Source organism: Neofelis nebulosa, chromosome 3 (assembly GCF_028018385.1).
Source record: "Neofelis nebulosa isolate mNeoNeb1 chromosome 3, mNeoNeb1.pri, whole genome shotgun sequence".
NCBI lineage: Eukaryota > Metazoa > Chordata > Mammalia > Carnivora > Felidae > Neofelis > Neofelis nebulosa.
In genome coordinates this window covers 86,495,913-86,522,697 of record NC_080784.1, presented here as the reverse complement: position 1 = coordinate 86,522,697, position 26,785 = coordinate 86,495,913, and the positions used below count along the sequence as shown (strand labels likewise).

The following is a 26,785-nucleotide window of genomic DNA, read 5'->3' as shown; positions in this document are numbered from 1 at the left end:
CCTCTTAGTGTGACAAAATAGAATGATATCCACCACACAGTCTGCTCAACTAGTCAGAAAGGTGGGGTTCTACAATCCAGATGCACGCACCGACACCCTTTCCTGGGAAACAAAACACAGCTGGGTAAACAAAGCAAAAAACCCCTCCCGGCTCTGCTGTCAACCCCTGGTGACCGTCCACTTTGTCTTTTCCCTCTTATTCATAAGCATCTCAATAATTCAGTATCCACTTAGAATGCCTTGTGCTCTAAATCACAGGCTATTTGACTGACGGTTGTTTAAACAGGAGAGGATGATATTTCTCCCTTAACAGGAAATCTGGACGTTGGTGGTTGCTGGTGTTTGTTCAGTGGCTCCCAAAGGCAGGACGGTGGGCTGGTGTCTGATTCTTATATCTGTCAGAGGATGGATGCAGCCCCTAGCAGCCTCTGCTCACACATCCAGGTTCACCGGCAGGCAGGTTGCAGGGGCAGCTAGCGGCAAAGGTTTGCTGCTCACTCCCATTCTCTCTTCGCCAGGAGATGGAAACCTTCCGCATAAGCTTCCCAGCTTCCTTTATTGCCACCTTACATTTTATTGGCCAGAACTAGGTTACATGACTTCTCCAGCTGGAAAATAAATGAATCATCAGTCATCCAACCTTTATAGTAGGTAATGGAAAATGGAGAAGGGGATTGGAAGTGGCCTTTAAATAGGGACGCAGGGTCTGTAGAAGATCTGAACCTGAGACCCTGCACAGCTCTTTGCAATCTCATTTATTACAGGACAAAATCTTCACTCTTGGCGGCGACATTCTCCTTATACCTTAAGATGTTCCCCCTTCTCTCTTTGGTGCCATACCTCCCATCTGACCTTTCCTTGAAAAACTATTTGGCACCAAGTCAGCAAATCACACATATATATCAGCAGAACATGTATTATTTTTTAAAAGATTACATTTTCTTTTTATCTTCAAATGTTTTTCTCCCCACCTGTAGGGTATAGTTTTCTTCTTTCCATGGGCTTTCCCCAGGTACTGCAATTTCTAGAGTAATAAATGTAGACGTTCATCCCAGATTGCAATAAATTTGATATTTACTATACAAATGAAATACAATCAGTAATTTTATGATTTGGGATGCATGGTGCATAGAAGCATTACTGTGAACTTGACTATATTTATTATATTTTGAAAAGGTAATGTGAGATAGACGCTCTCCTCACCCCCAGCCTTTCTAAAGTACACAGTTTAATCAAAAGGTGTCCATGCTGGAGATGTTATCAAATACTAGTATCACTACTCAATACAGCCTCTTGATTTAATCATCACAAAATTGTTAGCACAAAACCTGTTGCTGAGTTGCTTCTACCTGTGGTATCATAAGTCACTGGGCGCCCCTGTGGATTCACAGTTCATTTCTCCAAGAATGGCAGGGAAAAATGGACAAATGTTCTGGGTAATTGTTGACAATTCAGTATGTCATGCTAGTAAGTTACCTAATGTGCTAACTTTTCACCTGAAAGGAAAAAAAAAAAGATCAAATCTGTATAATCTTCCTATAATTGTGATTACTTACAAAAATTGATTGACCTGAACTATTTAGTGTTTTTCATCTGTATATAATTAATAATAAATGAACTCTGCAAGCTGAACAATTTTTTTTGAAATTCATTTATTTGATAGTCTTGGTTTGACCTCCTTGAAAATACCTTGCTGCTCTGCTTTTTGTTTGCTTCGTTGATTGGGCACGGGCAATCACTCATGCATAGAAATTCTTACTGACTTACTCAATGACACTTTCTCTTTTGCATACAAATGTTATCTCTAATTTTTTTTTCTGCTGTCATCAAATGTCCATGCGACATGATCTACAAATATGAAGACTGTGCTCATTCAGACAGAGTTCAGTGTTTAAATAAAATATATAGCAAAGTTAATCTGACACATACTTAATGATGTGTATAATTGTTATTGTGCTGCATGGTAATTTGGCATAAATGGTAAGCTACTCTTGTCATAGCAATGGAGAATATATTTATACAGACAGACTCAGCATTTTTATAATCAGCAGTGGGAAGAACTTGAAAGTGGGGGCCGTAAGAATGGAAATGCAGTTTGGGGAAAGCCTCTCTCCCCTACCATATGATGCCTGAATATTTACCTGTTTTCTCCCAGCTCTAGCAGACCTTAAGGAAAGGTACCTAGCATCTCAAGGTTTTTGCCATATTGATTTTTCCAGGATTTAGGTGGACTAGCATGTCAACCTACACCCGGGCTTCTTAAGCACTTAAATGTGGGTCTTCCACGTGGATCATTTTGGAAAGAAAAGAAACTGACTAAAGGACTAAAATGTCCAACAAGGCTCAGTAAAACAAATAGGAAAGGAAATGATTTCCACATGGCATTATCTTAGCATAGGTCCCCTTGGGAAGTGGCCCTTTATGTTCATGGGTGGAGAAGACAGAGAGGTTATATCCTTATCTTGAAAAGCCTATGTATAGCCAGTTGGGGTGTGGAAAACACTTCATGAGCCTAGGTGATCATGGTGGTAGATCTCCTAATTACTTAATTTTTTTTATGTTTATTTATTTTTAAGAGAGAGAGAGAGAGAGACAGAAACAGAGTGTGAGCAGGGACGGGCAGCGAGAGAGGGAGACACAGAATCTGAAGCAGGCTCCAGGCTCTGAGCTGTCAGCACAGAGCCCGATGTGGGGCTTGAACTCACAGACTGCGAGATCATGACCTGAGTTGGAGTCGGATTCCCAACCGACTGAGCCATCCAGGCACCCCTCCTAATTACTCATTTGGTTGGTATGTTAGGCAGAATTCTAAACTTAAACTTGTTGATTAAAATTATTGAAGTTCCTTCTAATCTTAAACATTCTCATTTCACATAAGTATTCAGTCAGTTTGAAGTCTAGCTCCACCAGAAACATGGTAACACCCTGCACCTATTCTCCCACTTCTTGAGTTGGCATCTTGGTTCCATTGAGAGGGTACTGCCTTTCTGCATTCTCGTGGTGGTAGAAGAGAGATCCATGCAGTGAACTCTGGCCCCCCACTGGTCTTGGCTGTGAAATGGTTAGCCTGGGCTTCTCTCTGAGTAGTGACCACTAAGCTGGGACCGGTCCCATCACCGATTCTGCCGGTGTCTACTGCAGATCCGTATGCATGTTTGTGCCTCTTTTACTTGGTCTGAGCCTCAGGTACTCCCTGGCCAACACAGCCTCACTTGGCTCCCTCTGAGCCCCTTCTGTGTGTCTCTGGTTTGGATGTTTCCACCTCCTCCCTTTGCCCTTGCAAGTCCAGTGGCAGAACCTCTGGTTGTAACTCAACATTGATCCACTTCTTCCTCTATCTCCAAAGGGCATGTGGAAACTTCTGGGTTTCATCCTCCCTGAGGAAGCTAGAATTCGGTCTTCCTTTGTCAGATCACACTATGCTGGCAAGTTTCTTTTGGTATGTGTACATTGCTGCAAAGATATAGGCCACTCTGCTTCCAAAATCTGGGATGTGAAGAAGAGTAAAGCTCCCTACACTCAGTGTCCCCAGGGATTTACCTATCACATTTCCGCCAACCTAGGATAAAACCTAAAGAGACAGACACACATGGCTCATCCCTACCTCTCCTCCCTCAAATTCCTTTTTCACTATAATCCCTGTTCCTAGAAGAAGCTTATTAATTATTTTCCTTTCTATTCTTCCAGGAACACTCTGAGTACATTTGGACCAGGAAGGGAGGACTTCAGGCTCCCTAGTTCCTCGGCCATATTGGTAGAGAAAGACAGGTTGGCCAATAGTCTAAACTGGAGGACATCTTGAAATAGTACACCCAATTACAATCTTTTCTGTAGTAAAAATCCCCCAATCTCAGGGGTATTTACTCTTATTTAGGGTCACTTCTCCCTTTTCCCAAAACGCAAGAGCTGAATGTCTGCCTTGAATCTACTTTCTGATTCACCCCCACCCCAGGTCTTCTGAGGGTGGCTGGGCAAACTTGGGAACTAGTCAGTTCCTGTGTTCGTGGATACATCTGAGATCCAAGAAAGTCTGAGCTTTCCAGTAGTGGCCATTCAGAGACCCAGGCCAGGTGTGCAGGTGGAGCTTCCTGGGAGCAAAAGTAAGTCTCAGATCTCGATTAGCTATGGATGAGTTGTTTCTCCTATTTAAAGATAGCAGGATATATGAGATGCCACCTCCAAACCCAAACTCACATCTGTGTTCTCTTCAGCCATAGCTCTGTGACCCAGAAGGGAAAAAGGTGACAGCTGAGGTCATGTATTGAGATCAGAATGCCTTCACTTTCTATCTTTGTGAATTTCTCCAGCCAAACTTTGTTTCATATCCATAAGCTGTGAAGATACTTTCTGGCCTAAATATAGATTCAGAGTCTAATCTCTTTCTCCAAGGTATAATTTTTGAAGTATGTCCTGGGCCTGGGTTGCTGGCATAAGGCTTCACCCTGCTGAATGCGTCTCAGGCATTTCAAAGAGAAATAAGCTTATTTCCTTTACCCCACCCCTTTCCTTCTTTCTCTCTTTCTCCCTTTCTTTCTTCTTTCTTTCTTCTTTCTTTTTCTTTCTTTCTTTCTTTCTTTCTTTCTTTCTTTCTTTCTTTCTTTCTTTCTTTCTTTCCTTCCTTCCTTCCTTCCTTCCTTCCTTCCTTCCTTCCTTCCTTCATCTGCTAATTGTCTGTAGTTGCCTATATAAATAATTTGTATTCATTGTCCCGGCATCAGGGTTGTTGGACTTTCAAATTCTCATTTGTCACCTGTCAGCAGTACAAATACGTGCTTCCACAGCTTCTTAAGGATCCCAAATGGGCTTCTTCATGCAGCAAACGTGCAGATTTGTTTCCTCGGATGTGGAAAGGAAATGTAGCTTATTTAATTTGTCAGTAAGTGGTCTGCTGCCCCTCGTAAGCCTAAAGTCTGTACTATGCAATCATTTGAACAGCCCTTTTAGATAATACTCCGTATCCTTATGCAAAAATGCACATTTCCTCATCATTCCACATCACTCCTGTCCAAGAGAGTATCTGTGTGACTGAAGAGGTGGTATAGCTTGATGATGGAGTACAGCACGCTTGGATCCACATGGTGCTTCGCGAAAAGAAATACAACAGCATGCTTATAATACACACATGTATAATACTTTATATAATGTACTGAAATACAAACTCTCTCTGTGTCCATCCACCCATCCACATATGCAACGCTTTATGTTGTTTATGAAGCTCTTAGGGAACATCTTGGCGAGGGATATTTCATGGCCATGTGCCCATTGAGGGCTGATAGTGCCATGTCTGGGTGCTCTATGGTGTGTGTTCCAGAGGCCTAAAGCCTGTGTGTCCTGACCTGTTTTCTTACTCTTGGTCAGGCCCATCCATCTTTCCTGAGGCTTTGGCCCCACCTTGGTTCTCACTGGCTTTGCAGACAATCCTGCTTCCTTGTGCTCCCACTCCCTATCCCCAGATCCCCATGAACCAGATGGAGCATGCGTTGGGCTCTTTCTTCTTTTTCTAGTCCAGATTTCCTCCAAATCACAACTGCTTCCTGTCCCCGAGAGCAGTGATCTGAATCCTAAATGCTCAGTTCTTGCTAAAGGATTTAGAAAATACTGACTCCTTTCAAGCCCATTGCCTTGCAGCAAAAAACCCATTTTGAATATTAAAAAGTGAAAATTAATTCTTTAAATTTTTTCTAAGGTTTATTTTTATTTTTGAGAGAGAGACAGAGTGTGAGCGTGGGAAGGGCAGAGAGAGAGGGAGGGAGACACAGAATCCGAAGCAGGATCCGGGCTCTGAGCTGTCAGCACAGAGCCTGACCCGAGGCTCAAACCCACGAACCGTGAGATCGTGACCTGAGCTGAAGTCAGATGCGTAACCGACTGAGCCACCCAGGCACCTCAAAAATTAACTCTTTAATTCTCTCTCCATTCCTAATGTAATAACCTTAATATCTCCTGTCCACTTGCAGCAAGCAGTTGTGTACCTCAGTCCAGCCAGAGAGAAAGTCGTGTACACAGTAATGCAGGAGAGGAAAACATGTTAATATTCTCAAGCTTATTACTTAAGTACACAGAGTGAACAATAGTGAATAAAATGGAGCAATCTCGGCTTCTTGGAGCTATAGCCTGGTGAGAGGGACAGATATTATACAAATAAGTATATAACTCTAGTTTGTAGTCAGTGCTTTGAAGGAAAACAGCTGGTAAGAGAAAAAATGCCTGTGGTTGACAGTCGTAAGAGGCACAGGGTAGACAGGGGCATCAGGAAAGTCCCCTGTAGAAAAGATACGGAGACTTGAGGTTGAGTAGATGTTGGTCAGGAAAAGTGCAGAGGAGAAAGTATTCCAGGTGGAGGGAACCACATGTGGAATGGATCTGAGGTGAGAGGTGTAAGAAAAAGCCAGCGGGGCACCTGGGTGGCTCAGTTGGTTAAGCGTCTGACTTCAGCTCAGGTCATGATTTCTGGTTTGTGAGTTTGAGCCCCTCATAGGGCTCTGTGCTGACAGCTCAGAGCCTGGAGCCTGCTTCAGCTGTGTCTCCCTTTCTCTCTCTGCCCCTCCCCCACTCATGCTCTGTCTTTGTGTCTCTGTCTCTGTCTCTCTCTCAAAAATAAACATTCAAAAATTTAAAAAAAAAAAAAAAAAGGAAGAAGAAGAAGAGAAAGCAAGCAATTGCTTCCTTCCCATCTCACTCAGGGCAGAAGCCAAAATCCTCTTATCACTTGCAAAACTCTGCCATATAATTACCCAATGGTATGGTCTCCTGTTATCTCTCTGACATCATCCACCCTTCTTTCCCTCTTCATTCACTCTGGGATAGCCACACTTACTCCCTTGCGGTGCGTGAAATACACTAGGCAAGTTCCTGCCTCAGGGCCTTTGCACTTGCCATTTTCTCTGGCTGAAGGCTCTTCTGCTGGGTCTGCAGGGATCACTTCTCACATTCTCCCAGTTTTTAATTAAAATGCAAACTGTCCATAAAACTTGCCTTGGTCACCTTATGTAAATATGTCGATTCCTCCTGCTCTGACATTTTATGTCACTTTTCCTGATTTTGTTTTTCTTCTTAGCACTTCTCGTTATCTAGTGAACCATGTATTTTATTCATCTGTCTTATTTATTGTCTTTCCCCCAGGTAATGTAATATAACTGTGAGGGAAGGGGTTTTTGTCAGTTTTATTCACTATTGTATCTTGGCAATTAGACTAGTACCTGACACACAGTAAGCACTCAATGAATGTTTGTTGAATGAATAAGCAGGTGGTTGACACATCTGTTCCTTTCTGATACACCTGGTTTGTTTTCTTCCCTGCCTCAGTCCCATAAACTCTTAGGAGCTTAACCAAGCCTATGTCATCTCAGTCTCTTTGTTACAGAGTCCCTGACAATCTGATACATTTGCAGTTTTAGCTGGTGATCCGAATTCTGTTCCTTCCTTCAGGCCTTTAATAATTATTTGTGGGTAGGGTCACCTGGGTGACTCAGTTGGTTAAGTGCCTGACTCTTGGTTTCGGCTCAGGTCATGATCTCATGGTTTTGTGAGTTCAAGCCCCCCTCCCACCCCCCCCCCCAACCCCACCCCGGGGCCATGCGCTGGCAGCAGGGAGCCTGCTTGGGCTTCTCTCTCTCCCTCTCTATCTGCCCCTCCCCTACCTGTGCTGTTTCTGTCTCTCTCAAAATAAATAAATAAATAATTTCTGGGCACCTACTATGTGCCAGGCACTGTCCTGGGCCTGGAGATATGGTGACAGGGAAGACAGTATCCTTGTCTTCATGGAGCTTCCATTTTAAGCAAAAAGAATTTTCCTCCAGAGATTCTGTCTTGTGACAAATACATGCCCTCTGACACCGTTCTGCCTCCACCTGCCAGAGGGCAGCAGTCACAGCAGCCAGCCTGGCAGGGCATACCACCAATGAAGTCACCAAAGGTGACAGAATGGAGCAGGGTGTAGGAGCAGGAAATGAGAGATGGGCCTGTGTGATGTAAATCTTGCGGACGGATGCAGAAATGCCCAGGCAGTAGCCTCTGAAGGAATCACTCAGCTGGGAGGGAGTGGTGAAGAAGATTCTCTAGTTGCGGATAAATACGAGCCGGCCGCCCAATTTCCCGCTACTGTTAAACTTCCTCATTACATGACAAGGAGGATCATTTTATTCTAAATTTGTTCTTGGATAAATTAGGATGGCCACTGAGGAAGAATGGCTACATCTGTGTAGGCCATAAAAAGCAATGGAGCGTTTTCATTCGGATTCCCATAAGCCCGTGGTTTTGCAAAAGTTGATTGCTCGCATTTGGACGTGCCATTCGAAACATGCAGATTGTACACTCGAAACTATACGCTTCCAATGTGGCAAATGCATCTAGAAAGTTAACTGGAAAAATCTGACGGGTACCCACAGCTGGCACTAATGTCTTGATAAAGGGGGTTTTGATGTATTGTAATAGTTACTAGGAATGAAATTGGAGGTATAGTATTACATACATTCAAAATATTAAAAAATAGTTTAAAGGATTCCAGGGAGAACCGATTTTTATTGGCCTATTATGGCTGATGAAAAAGGATGAGAAACATATATATGGTAATTAGTTATTTAGGCCTTATATCCTAATGAATGTACAGAATTTTCACACATAAATGGATCTTAATAGCTAACATAATTTTCAGATTTTAGGCTGGACCACATAAAATTCTTATCTAATGAATGCCAGGTGTTTTTTTTTTATATAATAATGTCAAATTTTAATATAATTATAAGTAGAGAATCACAGACCTTTCCTTAGGCCTTTTTTTTTTAAAGACTGCTACCACACCATCTATGACAGTATTATAATTGTAAGCTCCTTCAGGTAGGGACAGAATCCGATTCATGCTTCTTTATTCTCAGACAACACTAGAGTACCATGTAAAGCCCCACATGCAGAAGGTATTCATTATGGGTAGAACTGATCAAAGAGCTGGCATATGAACCGTTGGCTTAGAGAAACACAATCCACAAGGAAGGTAGCGATAAGCATGGGTTTCAGAGCAAGACTGCCTGGGTTCAAATCCCAACTCTGCTACTTACCTGACCCTGCACCTCAGTGTCCCACAAAGTGAGGAGAATCATAGTAAATACCTCACAGGGTGGTAGTGAAGATTAAATGAGTTAGTTAAAACATGTAAAGCATTTTTTAAGTTTATTTATTTATTTTTAGAGAGAAAGAGAGCACAAGCAGGGGAGGGGAAGAGAGAGAGAGAGGGAGAGAGAGAGAGAGAGGAGAGAGAGAGAATCTCAAGCAGGCTCAGCACTGTCAGCATAGAGCCTGATGCAGGACTCGAACTCATGAATGGTGAGACCATGACCTGAGCTGAAGGTAAAAGCTGGCTGCTCAACTGACTGAGGAACCCAGGTGCCAAGTCAAGAGCTGGATGCCCAACAAACTGAGTCACCCAAGTGCCCCAAACACATAAAGCATTTAGAACAATGGCTGGCACAAGGGAAAGACACAATAATATTAGCTACATTATATAAGTGCACATACTCAAAAAGAAAATATAAAATATAGCATTAATAAGCATTTTTCTACCCTTCCCCTCTACAAGTCTCCTTTCCAGACACATGCACATTTGCAGAAACATAAGCCCCTCATAAAAATAAAGAGAAGAGTTTCCTTCATAGGCTACCAGTAAAAATAATTTGGAGGCAGGCAGGGATCCTGATGTAGTGTCTGCCCCTTTAAATGAACCCAGCCTGCCCTTATAAACCTGAGATGGGATTATGTAAAAGGTCCCTGCAAGGCCTCTAAGCTCTATCCCTGGACAAATTCCAAGTCATTTTCCATCTGCCAGTAGTGCTAATCCTTGATCTTGGCGTGATTAGATAATCTTTTCAGATATTAATTTATGTGGCTTTCTTCCTGCATCTTTTCTTTTATAATGCCCCTGACAACCTTCCTCTCTCTTCCTGCTCTGCCCCCATTCAAGCTGACCTTTGACCCAGCTCTGCTTCCCTGAGTAACTGGTGGAGGTGGGGGTGAGTTGGGGGATGTGATTAGGATGGAAAGCACTAGTAATCGGCACTGTCCCGACTTTCTTTGCTCAAAATCGAAGCACATAACGTTAATTAGAGGGTCTGTAAAGTTGGTAGAAAGGTTAAGTGAATTTGTGGAGGTAGAAGAGTCTAGAAGAAACACAAGGGGAGAAAGATTTCTTGCAATTTGGGGAGAGGTTCTATTACATTGTGATAGGGTTTGCAATCTAACTGTTTTACCAGTAAAAGAGCTCTGAATATTATTCTCTGACAAAGTTTCAAACCTACGATGTGCCTCCAGGATTGGCTGTGCGATACACTAGGAAGCTGGGATCACAGGCACCTCATGAAAGATTTCCAAATGCAAAGCTCAGGCTGGACGTGATAAAGAGCCGGCAGGCATGGGGACAAAGATTATGGGATTCTCCAAGTAAACCCTGTGGACAGCAGACCAAAATCAGAGTGCCCTTTCCCTATGATTTGGTGATGGAGAAAGTTCTGGAATAGTAGCAAAATGCTGATGGATAGAGAAACCCCCAGAAATGACGGATATAATTTCCCACCTGTCTGGAAGAATGGGCCTCAAAATAAAAATTAACTTGATGTATACAAAACAGAGAAGTGTGATGGATTGGGCAGGTGTTTTTGCCTTCTAGCAACCCTTCCCATTCCTTTTGCTAAGAGAACCTTGACCCCATTCGAGGGGTTTACATCTCCCTATTTGAGGACATGGGTGTAGCTATAGCAGAGAGGGGAGGGCACAGGCCCAACTTAGATCAGACTCCCCTTCTTAGGACTTTGCTTCTTCTTTTTTTCTTTTTTTAATGTTTATTTTTGAGAGAGAGAGAGAGAGCACGAGTGGGGGAGGGGAAGAGAGAGAGGGAGACACAGAATCCGAAGCAGGTTCCAGGCTCTGAGTTGTCAGCACAGAGTGCGACATGGGCTCGAAGCCATGGACCTCAAGATCATGATCTGAGCCAAAGTCGGATGCTTAACCAACTGAGCCACCCAGGTGCCCCTTTAGGACTTTGCTTCTTAAGAGGACAGATCCAAGCATCAAAGAACTGTTGGATCTGACTGGTCCCATTTAGTACTAATCAGTTCCTGCTTCCCACATCCATGGGTGCCCTGTGTTCTGCCTTCTGCAAGAGCAGTTCTTCAGCTCTGCCTTGATTCTGAGAACTGCTTCCTACCATCACACTACATTCCTCTTCAAGTGTGAAAGGCTTTGGTTAGAAATACAAGGTTAGACAGAATTGGCCTTTTTTGTTACAACCCCTAAAATGAACAGTTCCAGTAGCTATTATACTGCCCTACTGTATGTAGCTTTGGATTGAGGAACCGGCGATGAATTGCAGTCATAGTTGGCCTAGGCTTTTTGCCAAGATAATGCATTTTGGCATCTCCTTTAGCTTTGCATACTGACCCTTCTGATAAGGAAGACTCATCTTTCCTTCTTGTCAGCCCACGTGACAGAACCCTTTCACTCCCTCTCTCCCAGAATCTGCTTCACCAGGAGGAGGACCAGAGAGGTGGCTGCTGCTCCAAAATCTCCTGATCAATTAAAAGATTATCCCTCATCCTCAGTACTTCCTAAAATGAATTTTGTTTCATTAATATCCAGTTTTCAAAACATTGGCATGAGCCTATCTTGTCCTGACCAGTAGCCGACATCAAAAGCCGCATTAAGTTTTGTTCCAAAGATAAAGTGTTTTAATAATTTCTCTTTTATCCTCTTGTGTCCCTTCCTTTCATCTGTGTTGCAGCTTCGGTTTGCCATTTACAAATGTCATGTTGAAATTTTATTGTATGAAAAATTATCTCAAAATATTAGTGAATTCACAATTGCAATCCGATTTTGAATGTCTTCATTGTTTGTTTGTTTTGCCAAAATTTAATTTGAATATATATCAGGGTTGGTTTGAATCATTCAATAATAAAATTCATTTCATACCTCTTAGATACTTTCTTGATTTTGAGTGTTTCCATTTCTCCCCTTTTCTGCAGTTTTATCATCATAATATTTTTTTGTTGTTTGTTTTCTGGGTCTTTCTTTCCTTCTTTCTTTCTTGCTTTCTTTCTTTTTTTTTTTTTTTTTTAGAGAGAGAAAGAATGCACATGTGCACATGGGAGAGGGGTCGAGGGAGACGGAGAGAATTTTTTAATGCAGGCTCCATGCCCAGGGCAAAGCCCGTGTCGGGGCTCAGTCTTACAACCATGAGATCATGACTTGAGCCGAAATCAAGAGTTGGGTGCTTAACTGACTGAGCCAACCAGGTATCCCAATCATCTTAATACTTTAATACATAATTTAAGAGAAGATAAAGAGTACAATACTCAATATATTAATTAAAAATTTTTTAACACTTCATATTTGCAACTTATGTTGCAGCCCAAACCATTTTCAGAATAACAAAGAAAGTTAATCTAAAAAGTTCCTTGTATTTTTCTCTCTAAATATACTTTTATCAAATCTTTTTTAATTTGTATTTTATTTTTAATTTTTTTCATGTTTATTTATATTTTAGAGAGAGAGAGAGAGTACAAGAGAGCACATGTGAGTGGGGGAGGGGCAGAGAGAGAGGGAGAGAGAGAGAATCCCAAGCAGGCTCCATGCTGTCAGCGTAGAGCCTGACTTGGGGTTTGATCCCAGAACCAAGAGATCATGACCTGAGCTGAAATCAAGAGTTGGACACTTAACCAACTGAGCCACCCAGGTGCTCTAATTTGTATTTTCTAAAGTCACGTGATTGAATATTAAGAAATGGTCTAAACAAGCAGAGTGCCCAACACTCAGTAAGTGCTTAATTAAATACTTATTTAATAAGTGAACAAGGCAAGTTGATTTGACTTGCTTTTATTCACTACAAACCATCGTACAGGGCATTAACCTACTCTTCTTCATCTGTCCCTTTTCACACATAATGAGGGATAAACTCATATTTTTCAGTTATGTCTGTTTCCACTGTGTTCAATATAGAAGTGCTCTCAGCTCGCCTGAAGTATTCACATGAGGTGAGACTCATTCATTACATAAAGTTTTCTTGAGCATCTATAATGTGTTGGGCTTTGGGCTTACACAGAAATTCAATGCATCATATTTTTCCTTCAAGGAGTTTGAAGGAGTTGAAGAGTAAACAGATAATAAGAGCAAAAAGTGGTAAGTGTGGTCAGTGGTATGTTCAGAGGGTCATGAACAAATAAAAATAAATGTACATCTGCAAGTCTTCTGGAGTGAGGAAAAGGTTCACAGAAGATGAGCTCAGAAATTTCAAATCTGTGTTAAAAAGTCAATAAAAATGTCCTTGCTCTGTTTGGAGCTAAGAACATCTCAAGTATAGTCTCTACCTTCAAAATAAATTTTATCAGACAATGTTAAAGTAGAGCAATTAGGTGGCTTAACAAAAGTAGGGTTACAACACCAAAAACAATCCATAAGAGTAAAAAAAAAGAGATAAATTAAACTTTATCAAAATTAAAAATTTTTCTCTATAAAAGACAATGAAAGACAAGTCGCAGACTGGGAGAATATACTTGCACGTCACATATCTTACACAGATTCTTATGTGCAGACATACAGAGAACTCTCCAAACTCAACTGTAAGAAAACTAACATCCTAATAAAAAATGGGCAAAAGATTTGAGCAGATACTTTACCAAAGAAAAAACATGGATGGCAAATAAACGCATGAAAAGATGTTCAATATCATTAATTATTTAGAGAAATGCAAATTAAAACTCAGTGAGATACCACTGCACATCTATTAGAATGGCTAATAACCCCCACCTTCACCCCGCCAACAATCCCAAGTGCTAGTGAGGATACAGAGGAGACTAGAACTTTTATGCATTGCTGGTGGGATTGAAAAATTTCATAGCCACTTTGGAAAGCAGTTTGTCAGTTTTTCATAAAGTTAAACATACAATTACTGTATGGCCCAGCAATCTACTTTTTATCCAATAGAATGAGAATTTATATATTACATAATAGCTTTTATATGAAAGTTTATAGCATTGATTATTGCCAAAAACTGGAGACTATTCAAATGTCCTTCCACCCATGAATGGATAAACCAAATGTGATGCCTCCATGTAATGGGACACTCCTCAGCAACAGAAACACATTAGTAATATACTCAATGATGTGGATGAATCTCAAATGCACTTTGCTAACTGAATGAAGCCAGCCCCAAAAGGACACATAATGTACGTTTTCATTTATATGACATTCCAGAAAAGGCAAAACTTTTGGGACAGAGAATAATAGATAATGGTTGCCAGGGGTTGAAATTGGTGGCAATTTCAAAAGAATTTGAAATTACAAAAGAACAGCATGACTTTTACATGCTGTTAATTACATGCATGGCAATTACAAAAGAACAGCATGAAGGAAATTTACAAGATATAGGGAAATGTTTGGGACCCCCCAATGCAGGTCTACACATCTTTTGTTATCACATCTGGATGCACCCTGGCTCAGATTACATATGACTTCTATAAGTAATGCATGAGGTTGTATTACTCATACAAAAGAATATTGTTTAATTATGAATGTTTTGTACCCAAATAGTTACATAGCTTGCATGAGATTTTCCAGGGAGGTATGCCCCATAAATCAATGGATTCCAGATTTGTTTACTATAAGTGATTCTACATAGATTGAGAACATCCTTCTAAAGACATTACGTAGATGAAGATTCTCCTCCTGGTAAATATCATTGGCATGTTTTCCAAAAGGTCAGTCATTTGAGTGTTTCCAAGAACATTTGACCAGGTCACCTTTCTCATTTCTTATTTGGAGATGCCTTTCCCCAATGCCTGCATAAAACTGAGAGAATGGGTCTATCCCTGCTCTTATTTTCTTCTTGAAACCAAACCCTTAAACACTTCATAATTTAGAGACTCACCTCTTCAGGAGTTTTTTCTTTTTCTATCTCTCTCCCTTATTCTCTTTCTCAGTCTCTGCTGGCTTCATCATGTAGGTAGATTCTCTCTTTATAATTCAGAAGATGGCTAGGGGCACCTGGGTGGCTCATTCCCTTAAGCCTCCAACTCTTGGTTTCAGCTCAGGTTGTGATCTCACAGTTCCTGGGTTCGAGCCCCGCAGTGCTGACAGTGCCAAACTTCTTGGGATTCTCTCTGCCTCTCTCTGTACTCCTCCCCTGCTTGTGCATGCACTCTCGTTCTCTCTCACTCTCAAACTAAATAAATGAACTTAAAAACTAATAGTTTGGAAGATGGCTACCAACAACTTGATGTTAGAGACCCCAGTAGAAGGAGTTATTTTGTTTGCTTGTTTCACTCAGAATCCCAGGGAAAACCTTGATGGTCCCTGTATGGGCATCTCACTGTTATTGGGGAATTTAAGTTCTGGATCAAGTGGAATCAGGGGAGCACATCCTGTTGTTTATGAAGGGAGATGAGAGAACTTCCTGTGCAGATAAAACTAATAGCTGAGAGTCCACTAAACTCTCTGAATCATTCTTGTCTTTTTTTAAAATTTTTTTTAATGTTTATTTATTTCTGAGACAGAGCACGAGTGGGGGAGGGGTAGAGAGAGAGGGAGACACAGAATCCAAAGCAGGCTCCAGGCTCTGAGCGCTCAGCACAGAGCCCAACACGGGGCTCGAACTCACAAACTGTGAGATCATGACCTGAGCCAAAGTCCATCACTCAACTGACTGAGACACCCAGGCGCCCCTGAATCATTCTTGTCTTAAACACAACCAGAGTTTAGTCAAAATCATAGTATTTTGTTAATAAATATATTCTTAAAGATGCCTTTATTCATGTTTATTATATGTGATTTTAAAGTAAAACTTTTGCTTGAAAATATTATAGAAATTCATATAAAATGATTATTTTTCAAATTAATTTGGGGGAGGGCACCTGGGTGCTTCAGTCCATTAAGCATTCAACTCTTGATTTTGACTCAGACTCAGGTCATGACCTTGAAGTTCTTGAGATCCAAAGCCCTCCCACACACCCCCCCCCCGCCACCACCACCGGGCTCTGCCCTGACAGCCAACGAGGAACTTGCTTGGGATTCTCTATCTCCCTCTCTCTCTGTCCCTTCCCTGCTCATGCTTGTGCACTCTCTCTCACTCTCTTAAAATAAATTTTTAAAAAACTAAAAAATACAAGATATCCTGCAAACATGTAAAAGATTTATGCAATTTTTTATGAAAATGTTTTCAAAATCATTTTGTGAGTTACATAGAAAATTATTCTCATTACTTTATAACAACATTGATAAATTTTATTGTCTGCAGTCAAATGTTTTGTCATTAGTGTTTGTCTTAGGAGAAAACTGAAAGTTATTAAGTATATAGTGACAGAAAAATATTTTCATAAGTCCTTAGGGGTCAGACCACTTCCAAATTATCAAACAATAATATTTTACTCTGCAATTGTAAATTATTCCATAAAATGGAATGGCTGTAGAGAATATAGTGGCAATAAATCCTTACAACAAGAGTATGCTGTTTGGCATGCATTTAAAAAGAGAATTCATGCTTCCTTTGGAAATACCAAAGGATTTATTCCCAATTTTGTTTCATAATATACATTTTGACTATATGACCACTTAGTTGAATCTGTTTCATCAGTTTTTTGTTGGTTTGTTTATTTGTTTTGTTTTGTTTTATTAAAAAGGATCATGATACATTTATGCAGACAAAAATATGTGATTATAATGAAAAGTGTGGACTCCGATCATTCTGTGTGATTGACTGAGAACTAATTATGTCCTAGTCACCATTTCCCCAGATACCAGACTTTGGATAGACAAGGATCACTTCTGTCTAATTTACTTCAGACCCAAAGGCACCAGGTCTGGAAAGGTTGTTCTCAGCCCTCCTAAAACTTTCAAGGTCTTTTCTTTTTACCTTTGCAAGTTAGGTTGGGAGTACCTTCAGGGGAGATTTTGTTTTGTTCCGTTTTATTTTTGCTTTTGCCAATAGTGCTTCTGGGTTCTGAGGTAGACAGAGGAAAGGCTGATTGAAAAGGAAAGCTGTGGCTTTGGTCCAGTCAGTCGCCACATGGCCACACGGCCACAGGTCAGCTCACGTCTTCCTGGCATCTAATCATTAAAGTAACAGAAATATGCAATTCCGAACACAGTGAAGAAAAAAACAGCTCTTCTCTAGCCCTTCTCAGAGGGGTAACATTTCTGTTAAGAATTTTGTAAGGATTAGTGGGACTTGGTAGGAAGGCCAGGGAGAGTGGGGAGAGAACCCCAAGCCAAGGTGATACCCTGTAAAATGCAAACCTTCAGGAACTGGACAGTTTGTGAAGGAATTTGGACTTCACTCTAACCTATGAGGTCCATTTGAAATTAGAGAAGCAATATGAGGAGACTGTAGTTCAGAAGCATCAGTCTTGCTGCAGCTGGAGGCAGGATGCAAAGAGATGGGACTGGAAACAGGACACAGTTCACCAGGAATCTCCCGGGTGAGAATAGCTGAAAGACCTGAGTTTATGCAGGAGCAGTGAGAAGGGAAATGGGAGGTGACACCTAGGAGCTATTACTGACAATTCATGATTTTTTTTTAAGTTCATTTATTTATTTTGAGAGAGAAAGAAAGAGTGCAACTGGGGTAGGAGCAGAGAGAGAGAGAGAGAGAGAGAGGGAGAGAGAGAGAAAATCCCAAGCAGGCTCCACACTGATGCAGGGGCAAACCCACAAACTGTGAGATCATGACTTGAGGTGAAATCAAGAGTCAGGTGCCCAACTAACCGAGACACCTGGCCATCCCTGACAACTTGTGATTTATTGGATGTGAAGATTGATAGGGAGGTGATCTTTCTCCTGTACCAGAAAAATCTCTGTAAAAAGTAATTATAATAATCTACTCACCTTGTTTAAAAATGTCTTCATTAGCCTCATGTTGTTTTTAGACAAAAAGACAAAATTCCTTATCTATTCATCTTTGCATCTTTAGCAGTTAATATATAGTAGACACTTAATAAGTACAAATATTCTCCATCCCATTTCCTCCCTGTTCTATGAATATGTGCCATTTAAATTGATCTATATTCTCTCCTGAAAGTGGAGATTAAAAAAAAATTTTTAATGTCTCTCAAAAAAAATTTTGGGGAGAGAGAGAGAGAGACAGAGCATGAATGTGGGAGTGGCAGAGAGAGAGGGAGAGCACAGAATCCAAAGCAAGCTCCAGGTTCTGAGCTGTCAGCACAGAGCCCAATGTAGGGCTCGAACTCATGAACCAAGAGATCATGACCTGAACTGAAGCTGGATGCTTAACCAACTGAGCCACCCAGGTGCCCCCTGAAGGTAGAGATTTTAAAGGAGATCAACTGAGTGGCTGTTGGTGACAGAAGAAATAGTTCTTGGGACTCCTAGTAACAAACTTGACATACATCTTGTCCAAATAAGATAACTAAGGTGGAATTCTCAATAAACTACAAATTGTAATACAAATATAAAGGTTATGGGGACACCTGGGTAGCTCAGTCGGTTAAGCTTCCGACTCTTGGTTTCGGCTAACGTCATGATGTCATGGTTTGTGGGTTTGAGCCTCATGTCGGCTCTGGGCTAACAGAGCCTGGTTGGGATTTTCTCTCTCTCCCTCTCTACCCCTTCTCCTCCCCCACTTGTGCTGTCTCTGTTTCTCTCAAAATAAATAAATAAACTTAGAAAAACAAATATAAAGGTTATGATTATATTCTTTTGCATATTTTATACTTGCTGAGGTCCTCGGTCTTTGGTAGAATATGAAGAAATGTTTTTAGGGTCAAAGATATGAGTGTTCTAATCTCAGTGTGACCACAAGCTAAGACCATTTATTATTTTAAAGGACCTTTTTCATATAAGCAAAACCCAGGGGTATTTTTAAGTGCAGAATTTTGGCAAGGCCATCTGATATATTCCTATAAATGCATGCCTTGAGGTCTTTTCCAAACATAGTTGACCCATTTGGGATAAACATTCTTAAAATGATCTTACATCAAATAAATATTGACATGTTTTTTAAGGTCATTTGACACAAGACTAGAATATTAACCAGAGGCTAGATTTGATTATTTTTTTTTTTACCTATAAGTGAAATTTAAATTCACTGCATTTATTGTATAATATAAATCTCAAGTATTAAGAAGTAATTTTGAGTTTCTGTAGCCCCTGTCATACCCTAAGTGACTAGTAAAAGTATATAATAAATGTATATAGGTTATTCACTTATGATGCTTATAAAATATTTTTCATATCCCATTTTCTTAATAATGCTCAGGAACCAAAAGATCTGAGATGGTAAAACAGAAGTTTCTTTCAAGCTATTATTTATCTCTGCATATTTCATTTTTCCCTTTCTGGACTATGCTTTATAGGTAATAAAGGAAACAAAAAGAATGAGACTTGGGTCTGGGAGGACAAAATTAGAGAGAAAAAACTGTTCTATTATTGAGAAAGATGATGAATTTATAAAGGCAGGACAAAATGTTCAGTCATCCTTCTAATGAATATTTTTGTTCCACATCAAAGCACAAATATGTTTCAGGGTTTATGTGTGAAGGGGCATCCATTATGATGAGAAATACTTCTTTGTGGGAGCGAAATAGCAGGGAATATATTTCCTATCACTATAAAGCTAGACACATATTTTGTTTACGTGACAAGTAAATTGGTGATATCCTCACATCCCACAGAATGATCTCTTAATTTCCAGGCCCCAAGGAGCAACCCAAATTCCCCATTCACCTCAGATCAGGTTTTTGGCAAAAAATGGATTTTAAGAAATTACTACGTTCCCAATTTTGGCCACTTTCATTGTGTGTGTATGTGTGTGTTGGAAGAATTTAAAATTAAAAGAATTCATTTAAAAGAATGTGTAATTGCTGGAGAAGGGAAGAAGTGGGTCTTGTATCTTAGTTTTTAAAAATGAAATCATTAAAGTGATACCTTTATAGGCCGATGCACTCTTTTTCCAGGTCTGTTCATAATCACTCTTGGAGTTGTTCCTCTCTAAAGTCACCCGGGATCTGGCTTGCTATTGTTGCTCTCCTTACCTTGGTAGTTCCTTTCCATCTCTCTCTCCCTCATTCCTCCCTAAGGGAGTGTCTAAATACCAAAATACCAAGTTAAAGAAGATTGCCACAATCAAGGCCGATCATAAAGTTTCACGTGAGAATGTCAAATGAAGAAGATATAACAAACAACATTCAAATCTTTAGATGGTGTGGTAGGCAGACCACCTCACCCTACCCCAAGAGGTGATTATCCCGAATCCTGAGAACCTGCGAATATGTTACGTGACCTGATGAAAGGGACTTTGCAGGTCCTATTAAAGATAAATTGACCTAAGGAGTTTATCCTGGATTATCTGGGTGGGTGTAGCAGAGAAACTTCTCTGGCTGGAGTCAGAGAGATGCAGAAGTTAGGAAGATGATAAATGGAGGAAAGACAACCCCCTGAGCCTGTCACTGGAGGGGCCACATGGAAGGCATGAGAGTGAACGTGGGCAGCCTCGAAGAGCAGAGACCAGCGCCCCCCATGATGGCCAGCACGGATCTGAGGATGGTTGTCCTACAGCGTCAAGGACTGAAGTAAACCAACAAACTGAATGAACGTGAAAAACTTCTTTCCCACAGCCTCTACCAAGAAATACAGTCCTGAGGCACTGGGAGGCTCAGTCAGTTAAGCACCAAACTCTTGATTTCTGCTCAGGCCATGCTCTCATGGTTGTGACCTGAGCTGTGAGGTCGTGAGGCTGTAAGATGCAGGTCGATGAGATGCAGCCCGATGCTGGTCGTGAGAGCCCTGCATCGGGCTCTGTGCTGACGGTGGGGAGCCTGCTTGAGATTCTCTCTGTCCCTCTCTCTTTGCCCATCCCCTGCTTGTGCACTCGCATGTGTGCGTGTTCTCTCTCTCTCTCTCTCTCTCTCAAAATAAATGAATAAACTTTCAGGAGAAAGAAACAGCCCTGCTGACACTCTGATTTTGGCCTGTGAAACCCTAACCTGAGCACCCATTTGATCCCACCCAGACTTTGGAGCAACACAAGTTATAATATATGTATATATTTTTAATGTCTTAAAAAGGGACACCTGGGTTCTTATTTGGTTAAGCATCAGACTTCAGTTCAGGTCATGATCTTGCGGTTCATGGGTTTGAGCCCCACGTAGGGCTCTGTGCTGACAGCTCAGAGCCTGGAGCCTGCTTCAGATTCTGTGTCTCCCTCTCTCTGCCTCTCCCCTGCTCATACTCTGTCTCCGTCTCTCTCTCTCTCTCAAAAATGAATAAAAGTTAAAAACTAAAAAAAAAAAAAAGAAGAAGAAGAAACAATCAATCATAAATGAAAAATACAGATATAAATTTTTAAAAGTATGTTAAAAAAGTGTTGTTTCAAGTCACTAAGTTTGTGGTAATTTGTTACGGCAGCAAAAAACCAACATATATGGATACGGATTTTAATAGAATCTTTAGTTCTATTTTTACTGTTAAAGTTTTCACAACGAAAGGGGGAAAACTAAACCAATTTTGAGTAGATTTTCCTCAAAGTTTATGTTCTGTTATCAGGCAAGGTTTGGTCAGGACAGAGGAAACCACTGCAGGTATTTCGAGCAGGCAGGGTATTAAGCATTTTAAAAGCAAACAAAACAAAACAAAATGAAAACATGGTTGAGGGAGCAAAAGTGAAGAAAATCATCTCTCGTGAAGTCTGGAACCTGAAGGAACCACAAGAAACCACCACTGATGATCTGTTATCTGTGGCACTGAATGAGTCATCCTCGCAAGAATAATCCTGGCAAGAATAAAGTGGCTGGCAAAACTTCATTTCTACTGTCTGCTATGGCTTTATGTCTGCCTTGCTCCGCTGCAGGAATAGTGATGGCTTCTGCCTCTCTCTGCTTTCCAACCTTATGTGATTGCCTCTCGCTGGTGGAATCTAACGCAGAAGCCAGGCTTCTACCTCCTGCAATACAGAGAAGAACACAAAAGGAAAATGGCCCTGAATGACTGGCACATTGCCATATTGTATTGTTTCCATTGCATCAATACCACATGTAGAAAAATAAAGGAAGGCAGGAAGAAGAGAGCAGCACAATCCACCAAAGCCCTTCGTGATAGAAGATTCAGATACTTACAAAGTGAAATAGTAAAAGAGCCTCTATTCTTCCTCGCAAGCTCCGTTTTATCTGCACGAACGCCTTCCCTCTAGAGCTCAGTGTATTTTTGCTGTACTCATACAACATAGAATCATGGGCTATTAGAGACCATTTACTTCAATTTTCTCCTTTTACATAAAAGGAACAAGAAGACTGAAGAAGTTGCTGAATAGTCCAAGTCAAGAGAGGTAGTTAGTGACTCAACAAGGTCAGGGTCTTTTGAAGTCTTTCTAGTGTCTCAACTTATGTCAAGGTCCATGAAGTGTCTGCAATTTTACCCGACTTACAGGTTAAGTGGATGCTGGCAGAAGACACAAAACTCGTGGGTCAGAGATGAAAGACTTTAGTATTCAAGGTACAGCAGGAGCTAGAGGGTCCATATGGATATAATATTGATTCCTCTTGAATCAAATCTCATAGTAGTGATGCTTAGGGGTCATTTGGATGCTATGCACATAGCAGGTTTGCATTGTAGGCAAAGAACACCAGGCCTGAGGAATTTACAGCTTTTTTTTTTTTTTATCCTGTGGAAGCAAGCCTGCTCCTTTTCCAGTGAGACATGCAACTTCAATCCTCAAGGTTGCTCATTGCAAACATAACCCTGAGAAATGGCCCTGCTAAATGGCCTTGCATTCTTGGCACACCAGCAAAAATGCACAGCTGAGGGTCCACTGCCTCTCCCAATACCCACCCAGCAGTAAGTTCTGAGAGGGTACACAGGCAATTGTTCACACTTATAATTTAAAATGTGTATTTGCAACATGGAAAAAAATGTATATATAATATATGTAAATACTCTGTTTATGAAATTATCCATGATTCTGAATATTGTTTGTAGTTTGTTCATTTTCACTACCATAAAACATTGCATTGGGTGAATATGTAACCATTTACAGATCTGTTCACCGATAAACATTTGAGCTGGTCTGTAATATTTTGCTATTATGCTACTATTAATATTTTTGCATACATTTTCTGGTACATATGTACAGAAGTTTCTTTAGAGTATTTGACTACTTGTGAGATTACCTGGTTATCAATGAGGCTAAAAATAACTGCATACATTCATTCACAATTTGTTTTCCTGTGAATTGCCTGTTCATATCTTTTACCCACTTTTCTATTGGGTTGCTTGTCTTTTTAAGTTTATTTTTAAGAGTTCATGGTTTTATCCCTAATTCATGATTACAACAAAATATTTTAGTAATACAAAGGAACATTCTTACTCTGCCCACTGCTGCCAATTTTTTTAAAGGTTATCTATTAAAACCTGTAATTTCAAACATCATTTTTATGGCAATATGATAAAAGCATTCTTTTTAAAATCAGAAATGAGATAAGAATTGTTTCTGTCATGGCTTCTATTTAACATCATGTTGGAAGTTCTCCCCAGCTCGTTAAAGCAAGAAAAGGAAATAAAAGATATAAGGTGCCGGAGTGGTAGCAAGCAATCACAGATTATATAATTGTCTTATAAAAGCCAAAATTATTCACAGAAAAGTTAGTAGAAATGGTAAGAGAATTTATAAACTGCATGGGTATGTTTAGAATCATAAATTATAAGTCAAATGTTGTTTTTCTGCAAATAAGGAGTTGACAATGTGGGTTTTTTTGTCTTTAATCTGTTACTGTGATGAATCATTTGTAGATTGTGTGTGTGTGTGTGTGTGTGTGTGTGTGTGTGACTATTACGCCATTGCTGTGTGTATTTGTCTTTAATCTTGATCTCATGCTTGGTTGATTTTAATCTGTGGCCAACCTGGAGGCCTAAATTGGCAATTCTTTCCTCTGGCTATATTTATGTTTGCTTCTTGTTGAAGTCAAGAACACCAATGAGCTGGGGCCATTTCAGCTGCCTTAAAGGACCCAAGTTATAATCCGAAGCTGTGATTGAGCTCCTTGAACTGGTTGCTGGCAAGAGGCTAAGTTTCACATGTGCCGTGTTGATGCTGGTTTTGGCCCTCAGACAAACACCCCTTATATGTTCATTTAATTAAATTAATTTATTTATGTAGGTATTTATTTATTTATTATTTTAAGTTTTAAATTTTTATTTATTCTTGAGAGAGAGAGAGTCAGAGTGCATGTGGGGGAGGGACAGAGAGAGAGGGAGACAGAATCTGAAGCAGGCTCCAGGCTCCAAGCTGTCAGCACAGAGCACGACGTGGGGCTTGAACTCACAAACCATGAGATCATGACCAGAGCCAAAATAGGATGCTTAACTGACTGAGTCCCCAGGTGCCCCATATTTATTTACTTATTTTAGAGAGAGAGAGTGCATGAGTTGTGGAGAGGGGCATGGGGAGAAGTAAAGAGATCTTAAACATGCTCCACGCTCAGTGCAGAGCCCAACTCAGGGCTCAGTCTCATGACCTTGGGATCATGAAGTGAGCTGAAATCAAGTGTCAGAAGCTCAACCAATTGAGTCACCCAGGCATCCCATGTTAACTTACTTTTTAACACCCTGGTTGCAGCTCTACCTGTTTTTGGTAGGGAAAGGGTGGTGTTAGTGTTAGAGATTTCCCTTACTTCCTGTGAGCTCAGCAATGCATTCAGAATTATGCTGCTTGTGGGATCTAGTTGTTTTGTACTGAAAGGGATTTTTTTTTAATGTTTATTTATTTTCGAGAGACAGAGAGTGTGAGCAGGGGAGGGTCAGAGACAGAGGGAGACACAGAATCTGAAGCAGGCTCCAGGCTCTGAGCTGTCAGCACAGAGCCCGACGTGGGGCTCGAACTCACAGACCGCGAGATCATGACCTGAGCTGAAGTCAGCCACTTTACCAACTGAGCCACCCAGGTGCCCCTCTTTTTTTTTTAATTTTTAAAACATTTTTTAAATGTTTATTTATTTTTGAGAGGGCGTGCGTGCAAGAGACAGAACATGAGTGGGGGAGGTGCAGAGAGAGAAGGAGACAGTATCCGAAGCAGGCTTCAGGCTCTGAGCTGTCAGTACAGAGTCTGACTCGGGGCTTGAACTCGTTGACCAAGAGATCATGACCTGAGCTGAAGTCGGACGCTTAACCAACTGAGCCACCCAGGCACCCCTGGAAAGGATTTTTAAAGAACACTGTTTTCCATTTTGAAACCATTCCATCCCACTTTTTTTTTTTTTTCCAATCCATCCTTATAGTTTTTAAATTTCCTTGCTTATGGAATATCAAATACCAAGTTGTGGCTGAAACTGCTACTTTCCTACTTAATATCTATTATCCATTTTTCCCTTAATAACATAACCTCAATTTTACTTAAGGTGGCAATGTGTTCAGATGAAAACTTTCTGGCAGCTACGCATGCTCATGTGATTCAGTTCTTGTTGATTATCCAAACCCAGAGTCACCTGGGCTTTACGGAAAGCCACTGAACGGGGCTGGCTCAGCTGTTGTGGGTCCTTTTGCCTTTTTCCCCTTCCTCAATTTTTCTGCCTAACTGCTTCCTTGATGGTGATTACCCTTGAAACCTTGGCCAAAAGAATCCCAAAGACTTTGGCAGTAAAGTCTTTGAGCTACTGTATCTGTTCTGGACTTCTCGTAACATGAGAGAAAAATAAACTATCTTGTTGAATCCACTATTACTGGGTTTTCAGTTACGTGCAGCTGAATGCAGTTCCCAACTGATACATTTCATATCTAAATTTGATGTAATTTTTAAAGCTTATTTTTATTTATTTTGAGAGAGAGAGAGTAAGGAGGGGAGGGGCAGAGAGAGGAAGACAGAATCACAAGCAGGCTCAGTGCTGTCAGCGCAGAGCCAGAGGTCTGGCTTGAACTCAAGACACTTATGGACCATGAGATCATGATCTGAGCTAAGAGTCAGACATGTAACTGAGCCACCCAGGTGCCCCTAATTGTGATGTGATTTTTTTTTTAAGCGCTGACATCTTTAAGTAAGTAGCAGGCTTAAAAAATCACAGTAACAAATCACATTTTTTTATGTTTGATAATTTGAAGTGTTTTATTTTGTCATACTTAATTATGGAAGCAGCTGGAGATCAGATGTATCTATGCTTGTTATTTCAAGAAATTTTTACTGAAGTTATAATTTGATCTTATCCAAAGAAAAATGAAACTCTAAGTCAATAGTTCCTATCTGATATTATATATCTATCATGATTCACATATTAGAAAATTAATATGATTCTATTATTTTAATGCCTTGCTATTTCCTCCAGAGATTTAATGTATTTCAACTTTCATCGTATTGAGTCTGTTTTAGAGTCCTTGAAGGTTATCTATACATTGTTCTTGCACTAGTGCCCAGGTAGAAAAGTAATAGGATCAACTATCCCTTTAACTATTTTCATTTATTTTAATGTATCGATGTTTTTTTGGACATATGGAACTATTGTCATCCAGATGGCTGTATTGGATAAAAATAACGTTCTATGTTCAAAACTAACAGTAATTGATTTTTTTCGGTTTAGAAGATAAGGCAGTTTCACTTTGCTGTATAATCTTTATTGTCAATATTTTAATCAATTTTTAAAAGCTTATTCCATCTAAAACTCCTCAATAAGGCAGGGTTGTAATAATGATCATTCCTCAAGTGAAGGGAAGAAATTAATAGGAGAGGAAACTAGAAACGAAGTGAATGCTTTGCCCATTTTGAGTTGCCTTTATGGTATAACAACTACCTTGTTTGATTTTGTTTTCTTTCCCCCACCTT

General features: G+C 40.4%; 1 long non-coding RNA gene across 1 annotated transcript in view; it reads left to right on the top strand.

The window, feature by feature from the left end:
• Window positions 1-12,001, top strand: part of LOC131507043 (uncharacterized) — a 50,387-nt gene extending 38,386 nt beyond the window's left edge. The window contains exon 3 of the long non-coding RNA XR_009259284.1: window positions 11,500-12,001. This is a non-coding gene — a long non-coding RNA (uncharacterized LOC131507043). The remainder of the gene's footprint in view (window positions 1-11,499) is intronic.
• Window positions 12,002-26,785: the final 14,784 nt, after the last annotated feature.